Raw genomic sequence first — 11,230 nt, forward strand, 5'->3', positions numbered from 1 at the left:
TTTTTTTCCTCGTACTTTTATTTATTGTCATTTTAATTATTGTTATTTATTTTATATTATTATTTAAATATCGTCATTTACTATACGCTTCGCTTAAAATATAAATCGACAAACCGGTCATAAAACGGTAAACCCCCTTTTATATATTATTATATATATATATTGTACAAATATAGTTGTTTAAAAATATAGTGTTTAATAAGCCTGCTCCCTGTGGAACGAACCGGACTTACTAAAAACTATACTACTCTACGATTAGGTACACTGCCTATAGTGTTGTAGCAAGGTTTAGGTATATCCCATTTGTAGATAAATAATTAAAACTTGTGTAAAATTGTAGCATATTTAATAGTATTTTCTGCTAAAATTTAATAGTATTTTATACCCCTTAGCTTTAACATCAAGTTTTTAGCGCCGCTGCCGGGGAAATCGGCGAAACGCTATATTTTTAATTTATTTTTGTATAAATATATTTTTAGAAAAACAATATAAAATTTAAAAAAAAACAAAAAAAAAACGTTTTTTCAAACTCCACGACTCGCGGAGTTTGCAGGCTTAAAACTCCACGACTCGCGGAGCCGTCCTGTCAGGCCACAAAGAAACCCTAAAAAGCATTAATTACGGGGTATTATTAATTATTATTATTATTTAACCCTATTTACTTTATTATTATTATTATTTAGTTTAAGTTTTTAAATTAATTAGTTATAATTAATTATATTTAGTTTTAATATATAAAAAATTAATACTTTTATAAAATATAAAAATAAAAATATAAAAATAATATTTTTTTATAAAAATAAGTAATTTTATCACTTTTTATAATTTGTATCCTTTTATTTAGTGTAATTGTAATATTTTGTATATTTTTCGTTCGCAATTAGTTTTAAAATTAGTTTTTCCGTAGTTATTTTATATGTATAGATTCTTAGGCTTTGCCGTAAAATCCCTTAAGTGCTTTTTCTTTAGATTAAGATTTAGGCGCTTTGGAATTTTGCGACGCCGTTTTTCGCTTTAGTTTTAAATAGATTTTAGTGCCATTAAGTAATTGACGTTTTCTGAATAAAATTGCATTTACCTTTAGACCTTTGGGCGCAACTTTTTAGATATAATTTTTAGACTTTTAAGTTACGACGCGCTATTTTCTTATTTTTATTTTTCGATGTTTTTCGACGCGCATTCTTTTTCTTTCTTATTTCTCGACGCTTTAGTTTTTAGGACTTAGAAATTTTCTCTATTTCTTATCTAATATCTCAAACGGAAAGAAAAATTATTTAAGTGGTTAAATTAATGGACGTTGACAATTTTCTGCTTCGTAGTAATAGTTGGATTTGTTAGTGGCTGAGTTGTGAGCTTCCGATTTAAAGGGTTCTGGCTCCCTGCTGCATCTTTTGGCTATTCGAAACGTGGGCAAAAGCAGAAAAGTCTATTAATTGAACAACTTATATAAGTTTTTCTATTTTTATAACTAATAGGATAATTAGTAAATGCACCACATTGTAGCTAAAATTTGGCCATCGCAATAAAATGGAAAATTTTGAAAACAAGGCTATGGAAACTCTTTTTGATATCCAAAATCAATTAAATCAATACTCCCAAACGGGTGTTGATGACAATTCGTTCGGTCAATTCTGGATCACGAATGACGAAACAATAACTGGTTGTGAAATCTGTGGAGATTATCACTCAACATGGGAATGTTATTATTACGTTCCTATGGAAAATTACGCACCCACGGAACCTGAATGGAATGATTATGAAGAATACAATTCAAATTGGGATTATTCCCAAGAATATTTCCAAACTCAACAACCAGGAGACGAGGAAAATTACGTGTCTGAAAATTTATTAGACAATATGAAAATCAAACTCGAAGAACTCAATGCTCAAAATGAACAAATGAGAGAGTTTGTAAACCGGCAAGCTGAAACTCTATCAGACTACACACCTGTTGATCTGAGGAGTATTGTGCAAGAAAATCTCATATCATCGAATTTTGATGAATTCTAGAACTCCGAAATCACCAACTATCCCGATGATACTTTTTATTCAGCTTTACCAATTTCACAACATATCGACACATTAGCCTCTACCGACGAAATCAACGATCCATCAATGGATGAAGAAGAAAAAGTAAGGGTGACAAATTGGTACTCTTGGGAAAACGATAACGTTGAAAATTTTACCCCCGAGACTAAAGTGGTGGGACCGATAAGTACCGTTAATGAAGAAGAATCTACTCCAATCCCGAAATTCACCATTCCACAACCTTCCAACCCAATATTCTCAATAGACAAGTCATCTACCGAAGATGAACTACGAGCTGTAATAGATAATGACACCTCGGATTTCACCCAATTGGGTAATAGAGGTGAAAACTTTGATCTCGAGAATAAAATGAAGGAAACGTTAGAAATTATCCACCCTATAATATGTATGTCGGTGTATATCAATCCATTTGACCAAGAACCAGAAAAGAGACATATCCATTTACTAAAAGCTACACTTAAAAAAGAATTAAGTAGTGACGATCGGGTGAGTCTAAACTTTAAACCCATTGATATATTATACACCACCCGAGATGTAAATAACTGGCTCACTATTTTAATTCGTGGAACTTATTCTACCGACTTCACATGTCGTTAGCTAAGTGTGGGGAAGTCTAACCCCACTTAACGTTAAATTAGGGGTTCGGGTTAGTGCATAAATCGTTAATAAAAATGCATGATAAGTTAGGGTAAAAGACGCATTTTCAAAAATTATCAAACAGTTCATAAAAGCAACCATTTTTGAAGAAAAACATGTGTGATAAAACAAAAAAGAATGACGATGAGGCGCGCCATCTATCATTCAACGAGCTTTGAAATTACAAATTGGGTATTTTCAATCACTTTTCTACACTAATCACCCTCATGAATTTATAATTAGAGTCTGATTTCATGCAAATGAGGGCATTGCATGATCTCAAGTGTGGGAAAGGGTTATAAATTCTCTCGGGTTTATACTTGATTTATTTGCCAAATTTTATGAAAATTTGAAAAAATTTCAACTAAATGAAGTCAAAATCATGTTTATACATATTTATGAACGATGAAAACTAGGTGTTAATACCGAAATTATCGTTACCTCGAAAAGGACATAAAATGAGAAACAACTTAAAACGCTTGAATTCATTTAAAATGTAATAAAGGAGAATAAAAAGGCAAAGAAAGAAACTAAGTGTGGGGAGAATGTACCAAGTTATTCAATTAAAAACTATTTATCACATGTTTCTGTAAAGTTATTGCAGGTACTTTTGTTTTGAATAATACTAATCAGTTTTACCCGATTTATTGTAATACTTTTGAAAGAAGAGATGGATCTACACGATGAATCAATTCCATAATTAAAAGGAAGTAAAGTCTTCCGAAAAAGACACGCGCTTCTTGATTTAGGTCAGGAAGTTGTCGTCCAGACCAGCTGTAGGTTGACGAAAAATCTAAAAAAGTCATCTCTAAAATCAGCAGGAAATCCACGGACCTCAGCATCAAACAGGGTCGCCAAGTGGTCAGATTTATCCTAACCATGAGAAGGATTTATCTCGTACAATGGGGGGGCACCGTGCAAATTAGCTTGATAAGACTAATGAATCAGATCCCCAGAAAGGATAATCTCCTTAAAGATTAAAAATAAGCTTTTAAGACTGATATTACTCAATCCTTGAGATTGACCTTAAAGATTGAGAATTCAAACTCATGGAATTCAATGATATCTAAACTCGTGCTTGAACGAGAAAATATTTTGATCAAAATTACAAACCGATTTGTTTTCTGAAAACCCATTTTTAATGCGTTCATTACCATTGAACGTAAAATCCTAGGAATTCACCTGGAATTCATTAGGTCACCTGAACCGAATCGGGTGTCAACCGTAAGAACGGTGGTTGCATAGCTTGGTCGAAGACAGGACCTTGTGCCAGACTGAAAAATTATAAGGATGATCTTTACTATTGCTCCTACAAAGGATAGTAATAGCATCCGACACGTTTTTGGACCATAATCAAATGCATGTCATTAGACATTGCCTTAACAGTTTCTTGTTCATCGCTTTCTTTTACAACCGGACGGTAGTTTGCCGAAAGGTAATATACGGGACAAGTAAACTAGACGTGTTGCTTTCCTAATACAAGGTTAGCAAGTGGGTAACACAAAACCACAAGTGTTGAGCTAAAATTTTCAAATCTGAAACCCACACAACCCACAAAAATATTTTGCAAACACCGGTGAAGGGTTATTCCGGAAAACTTATCTAGGGTAAAAGCTAGATTCAATTTTCAAAAGATCAAATATTTTCATAAAGATCCAATTTCCTTAAGGATCTACATTTTCATAGTCATGTGGGACTGTAAACCACCTTTCAAATGTGCACTTTGCTTTGGAAATCGAAAGTAAATCGGCTATTTGATTGCAAGTGTCGTTGACCTAAACCCGAGGCAACTGTGGATGACACACCCACCTTTAACCATGGTTCTATCGTTACTATCATTGTTTATACCACTATATCAAAATCACTGATGTACAAAGTGTGATGAATAAAAAAGTGATTCATGTATGTTTTTATTTCAAGTTCTGTATTGCTTGAGGACAAGCAACTCTCAAGTGTGGAGATATTTGATAAGGCTAAAAAGGAACATATATTTCATAGCAATATTCCTCCTAAATAATAGGTTTTCATATGTAATTGTATTATATTTTCATTGTAATTGTTTAAATAAATAAGTGCGAAGACAAAAGGCGAAAACGAAGATTTGAAGACACAAACGTCCAAAAAGCTCAAATGTACAAGATACAATTCAAAAGGTTCAATTTATTGATGAAAAACGTCTAAAAATGATAAGAGTACAAGTTACAAAACGCAAAGTACAAGATATTAAATTGTACGCAAGGACGTTCGAAAATCCGGAACCGGGACATGAGTCAACTCTCAACGCGCGACGCAACGGTGCAAAAATTACAAGTCAACTATGCACATAAATAAAATATAATATTTAAATAATTCTTAAAATTATTTATATATTATATTATTATTTAATTACGTCGACAAGCTAAGATCCAAAAAATTGTGAGCTGGAAAATCAAACTCCACGACTCGCGGAGTTTGAAGGCTTAAAACTCCACGACTCGCAGAGTTTGAAATTTCAAAAATGTCCTATAAATGCAACGAATTCTGGCCGAGTTTAAACACCATATTCATATATCTCTTCCTCTGTAACATAAATAATAAATATATATATATATATATATATATATATATATATATATATATATATATATATATATATAGTGTAGTTTTATATTAGATTAGTTTTGGGTTATGCAAAGGTTATTTTACGGGTTTTAAAGTCGGAGCTCTGTCCGTGTAACACTACGCGATAAATAATCAATGTAAGCTATGTTCTCCTTTTTAAATTAATGTCTCGTACTTAAGTTATTATTATGCTTATTTAAGACGAAGTAATCATGATGTTGGGCTAAAAATATTAAAATTGGGTAATTGGGCTTTGTACCATAATTGGGGTTTGGACAAAAGAACGACACTTGTGGAAATTAGACTATGGGCTATTAATGGGCTTTATATTTGTTTAACTAAATGATAGTTTGTTAATTTTAATATAAAGATTTACAATTGAATGTACCTATAAATAACCATATACACTCGATCGGACACGATGGGCGGGATATTTATATGTACGAATAATCGTTCATTTAACCGGACACGGGAATGGATTAATAGTCTATGGAATTATTAAAACAGGGGTGAAATTATGTACAAGGACACTTGGCGTAATTGTTAACAAAGTATTAAACCTTGGATTACACGCAGTCGATATCCTGGTGTAATTATTAAACAAAGTATTAAAACCTTGTTACAGTTTAAGTCCCCAATTAGTTGGAATATTTGACTTCGGGTATAAGGATAATTTGACGAGGACACTCGCACTTTAAATTTATGACCGATGGACTGTTATGGACAAAAACCAGACGGACATATTAAATAATCCAGGACAAAGGACAATTAACCCATGGGCATAAAACTTAAAATCAACACGCCAAACATCATGGTTACGGAAGCCTAAATAAGCATAATATATTTTATGTCATTTTTTTCCTCGTACTTTTATTTATTGTCATTTTAATTATTGTTATTTATTTTATATTGTTATTTAAATATCGTCATTTACTATACGCTTCGCTTAAAATATAAATTGACAAACAGGTCATAAAACGGTAAACCCCCTTTTATATATTATTATATATATTTTGTACAAATATAGTTGTTTAAAAATATAGTGTTTAATAACCCTGCTCTCTGTGGAACGAACCGGACTTACTAAAAACTATACTACTCTACGATTAGGTACACTGCCTATAGTGTTGTATCAAGGTTTAGGTATATCCCATTTGTAGATAAATAATTAAAACTTGTGTAAAATTGTAGCATATTTAATAGTATTTTCTGCTAAAATTTAATAGTATTTTATACCCCTTAGCTTTAACATCAGTGTGTTTGGATGTATGGTTATAGGGTTATTGGTGCGTATGGATGTTTAAAACTAGAATGGCCTCCTTGTCGAAAAAACAACACGCATGGTGCGTGGTTATGGATGGTTAGTGCGTGCGTGCTACTTACGCACGTGCTTGTAAACCTTAATTTCCCGGTTAGACACACAGCACGCACCGTGCGTGTTGTGGATCACGTGATGTGTGATGCACCAGATGGTACTGTGCCCGGTTACACGCATCACGCACCGTGAAATACGCATGATGCGTTGTGTGGGATGCGTGGATAAGGGGCATCTGCTGCAATTTTGATATTTTGAGGGCATATTGTTAAAGACATCCGAAAATGGGGGCATTCTCACCAATATCCCAAAATCATAGATACATTGACAGAGTCAGAACTGAACTAGAAAGTATAAAAATCAGACTTGGACTTGGCCGTGGGTTTGGGCTTGGGCTTTGTCGTTTGAGTTTTTGGAGAAGATTCCCAGTATGAGTTTTTGGAGAAGATTCACTTCCCAGACTATTTTTCTGGTTTGACTCCGGAGGCTGACTTCAGGTCAGATTGTCAGATGTTGTAGTTAGTGCACTATTTCATGATAATGTTTAATTCTTAATGAAAGCGCTTTAAGATAATATCTTTCACTATAATGTCTTGTTTGTCTATATATACTTCAAATGTGTACACGTAACTTTCATCATAGACAAATTCATGTTGTGTACCACATTATGCTCTTGTCATCTTGGCTTTAAGGAATTATATATTATATATTAGTACCATTAGTATAAGTGATGGAGGTCCCGTGTCAAATGCAACTCGTAAGGCTGTATCTTTTTGCTTTGGTGCTATATGAAATTATGATAATTATTGATATTGCCGCATTTACACATATTTACATTTGCAATATCGGTTCATTTTTGATGGTTTTGAGTTCTAAGTTGAAGATTTGGTGATTTTATTTGCTAAAGATTGAAGTTTTTGGTTATAGATTGTTAATTAAAGATTGAAGCTTTTGGTTATAGATTGTTAATTGAAGAATTATTAGTGATTTGGATTTGTTTTGAGAAGAAAAAGTTGAGTTTTTAAGTTTAAAACGGATTAAGGACTTCCTGTGCAAAAGTGTGAAAAACTTCAGGGTCCAGTTCTGTAAAAATGAAGCCTCGCGATAGCGAGGATACAAGTGCAAAATTCCTCGCGATAGCGAGCCCAGTGCCGAGGTCAATCTCACTAACCAAAGCTGATAGCGAGCCAGGATTAGTACACCTCGCGATAGCGAGGTTACTAGGCACGAAAATCTCGCGATAGCGAGGATGAGGCGGCCATATCAGTTTTTGGTAATTAGTATATATACGGGAAAAACCCCAATTTTAGGGGTTACGAATTCTGGAGCTACAAGAGGCGTTTTTTAGGTGTTTTCAAGGTTTTTTCATCATCTTCAAGGCTTAGCATCATCCAAGTTCAAGATCCACTTGAATAGTTTTGTGTTGTCATAATCGTGTAACTATCTTGAGTGATCATTGTAGTTAAGGTTTTACGTGAGTTTAATCCAAACCAAGTCTCATTAATTAGTTCGGATATAGTTCAACTAATAGGTTAATCTACGTGAGTTAATTGGCTTAAACTAGTTGAGGTTTTGTGAATGTTGACGAATAGGATCAAAACTATATATCTATCAAACGTGAATCGGGTTTAATAGTAAAGAACAATCCATGTCCTTGGTGAATCGTTCAAGTGAACACTGCTTTCTTTTATTTGATAATTTGTTAAACTTTTCCGTTAATGTTAGTTAACAACAAATCACAAACAAAATTCCCGATTTTCAAATTGGATAATTATTAGTTTTAAAGTTTCTGATAAAACTGCTCTCTATGGACGAACTGGTTAACTTTACTTGCTAATTACTATACGAACGGGTCAAGTTGCCTGTATTGTGTGATAATTATTAAGTATTATTTGCTAGTTATTTTAGAGTATAAAATTATACATCAACTTTTTGGCGCCGCTGCCGGGGAGCAGTGTTGGTTTGGGATTTAATACTTTTAGTTGTTCGATCCTTTCGTGGGAATTCATTTCCGTGAAAGTTACTTTTTATTATTTTGTTTGGTTTTACGCTTGTGTTTGTGCTGTTGTGATTGCAGCTAGGTTACAGGTATATTATGGCTGAGTATTATTATATGAATTCTGAAGCCATGTATAGTGTCCAACAATCAGGTGAATCCTCAGGTTTTATGGGTATGGATGGTGATTGGTATGGGGATTCTTGGGAAGCTAGGGTTGAACGAGAAGGTGTTTTTGAGACTTATGGAGGTTACCATGAGTGTGATGACGAAGAGGGTAACTTGACCTTGGATTCATATCAAAATCACTTCTAAGTTCAACAACAAGAGGAGAGTCAGTCGAATCTGAAAGAGTTATTATTAGACTTCATGAAAAGTGAATCTGAACGAACTGAGGCTCTGAATCAAATACTAGCGGGTCAACAGGAATCTATTAAGTGTTTAGAGACAACCATGAGCTCTTTATTTCAGCAGATTGAAGAACATGAGTTAGATATTTTTCCGACTGATTCACTAGTTGATTCGAGGGGTAATGTGCAGATACCCGATCTGGAGGATGTTGAGCTTACCATCATTACACCACCTAGCACCCCTATTTTATCTACTTTCTCTGTACTTAATCCAGGTATTGATGAGGGGGAATTGCAGGGAACAGATTGGTACTCCTGGGATAGTCATGATGAGAATGAGACGGTTTTACAGACGCCTGATTTTTGTCCGGTTTATAATCTTGGGTATGATAGAGTTAAGTATGAGGATGTTACGCCTGAGATCTCATCGGTGTATAATGCGTCGGTTGGGTATAACTGTGATAATGATAAGGTTCTAAATTCCGAGGATAAAGTGGTGGAATCGTCAATGATCGTCAAGGATAAGGATTTTGTAATAGAGGAATCATATGAGCATTCACCTCCTCATGTGGAATTTGCATACCCTCACGAGGTTAGCACATGGAATACGATGAAAAATGATCCCTTTGGACAGGAGCGACCTAAGAGAGTTAACTTACTTTTACAAGCTGCACTTGGAAGAGAGTCATTTATTGATTCTGGGGTTGGTTTAGTCTTTTTCATGATTATGAAAAAGATTTTATCAGACATCTTATATACTATCCGGGGAGTTAATGACTGGCTCACTCTTCTGATTCGTGGAACTTTTTTCACTGATTTCACATGTCATCCGATAAGTGTGGGGGAGGATGACCCCACTAGGCATTAAAATATGGGGTCGAGTCGAGTGCACGACTCGTTAATAAACATGAACATGGAAGCATGGCAATCCGGAGATGGCTACAATCCGGGTATTATTTATTCTCTTGCACTTTTGTCCTCTTGAATTTATTAATTTTATACTGATTTCATGTAAATGAGGGCATTACATGATCTTAAGTGTGGGGGGAGATAAATTCTTGGGTAATTAAAAAATTGGACCTAAATTTTAATTTTTTTTTGAGAAAAAGTGAGCCATGATTGCCAGAGGATGATTCAAGTTCATCCTTTAGGGAAGTCAAGTCTTTCGAATTACGTTCTACTTGGCATAATAGACTTCCTAAACTATGCCATGTCATACCTATATCATATTACGATATTAAGATAATGTGGGAAGAGGAGCCCTAAGCTTCACAGAGTGCTGTCTTTTTCAAGAGCAATGGCTTCGTGCTAGCGTTCGCTTAGACAACGCATGTCATGGCCAAAAGCCATGACCCCTTCTTCCAATTATGCTTACCCTAGATCCCAAGAAATAACGGGCATATGCGAAAGTAGTCTCCTTGAACCCGAAGGTGACCATATCCCTCTTAATTCAACCAATTACGGTAATACAGTATCTACTTCCTATATTATCTTAAAATTAGCATAAAAGCTAAATGCGTGGGAAGTAGGGTTCCATGGGACTTAATCCATGGCCGTTTAAAAACTCGGAAGGAAAATCTTGTGTAAAAACTTGAATTGTTTTTCCTTTTCGAAAAAGCTCAAATGTTTTCTTGAAAGTCTCATTTTCCTTTAGGCTAAATTTTTAAATTTCGAGTATTTTTTCCGCCCTACTCCGACACCGGGATTGGTTGGCTCGGTAATTATACTCGACATGTGGTTGTTTCAAAACAGGAAATAACTTTGAATACACAAGCCTTAACCCGTGGTTTTGACCGTACACTAGAGCCTTTTGGGGCTAAAACCAAAAAACGAGAGTCAATTTAGGGCCAAATCCAAATACGGTTACACCATTGTTTTATTCGATTCCACCCTTTTGAAGCATGTTGGTATTTATTAGAGTTCGAAGTTTTGATTATTATGGCGAGTTTTGAGAAGGATGTTTGTCAAAGCTAAAAGAGTTAGTTTGTTTTGAAGATAGTCTTGCTTGAGGATAAACAAGAGATAAGTGTGGGGGATTTGATATTGTCGCATTTACACATATTTACATTTGCAATATCGGTTCGTTTTTGATGGTTTTGAGTTCTAAGTTGAAGATTTGGTGATGTTACTTGCTAAAGATTGAAGCTTTTGGTTATAGATTGTTAATTGAAGAGTTATTAGTGATTTGGATTTGTTTTGAGAAGAAAAAGTTGAGTTTTTAAGTTTAAAACGGATTAAGGACTTCCTGTGCAAAAGTGTGAAAAACTTCAGGGACCAGTTCTG

The sequence above is a fragment of the Rutidosis leptorrhynchoides genome, chromosome 6 (assembly GCF_046630445.1).
Source record: "Rutidosis leptorrhynchoides isolate AG116_Rl617_1_P2 chromosome 6, CSIRO_AGI_Rlap_v1, whole genome shotgun sequence".
Classification (NCBI taxonomy): domain Eukaryota; kingdom Viridiplantae; phylum Streptophyta; class Magnoliopsida; order Asterales; family Asteraceae; genus Rutidosis; species Rutidosis leptorrhynchoides.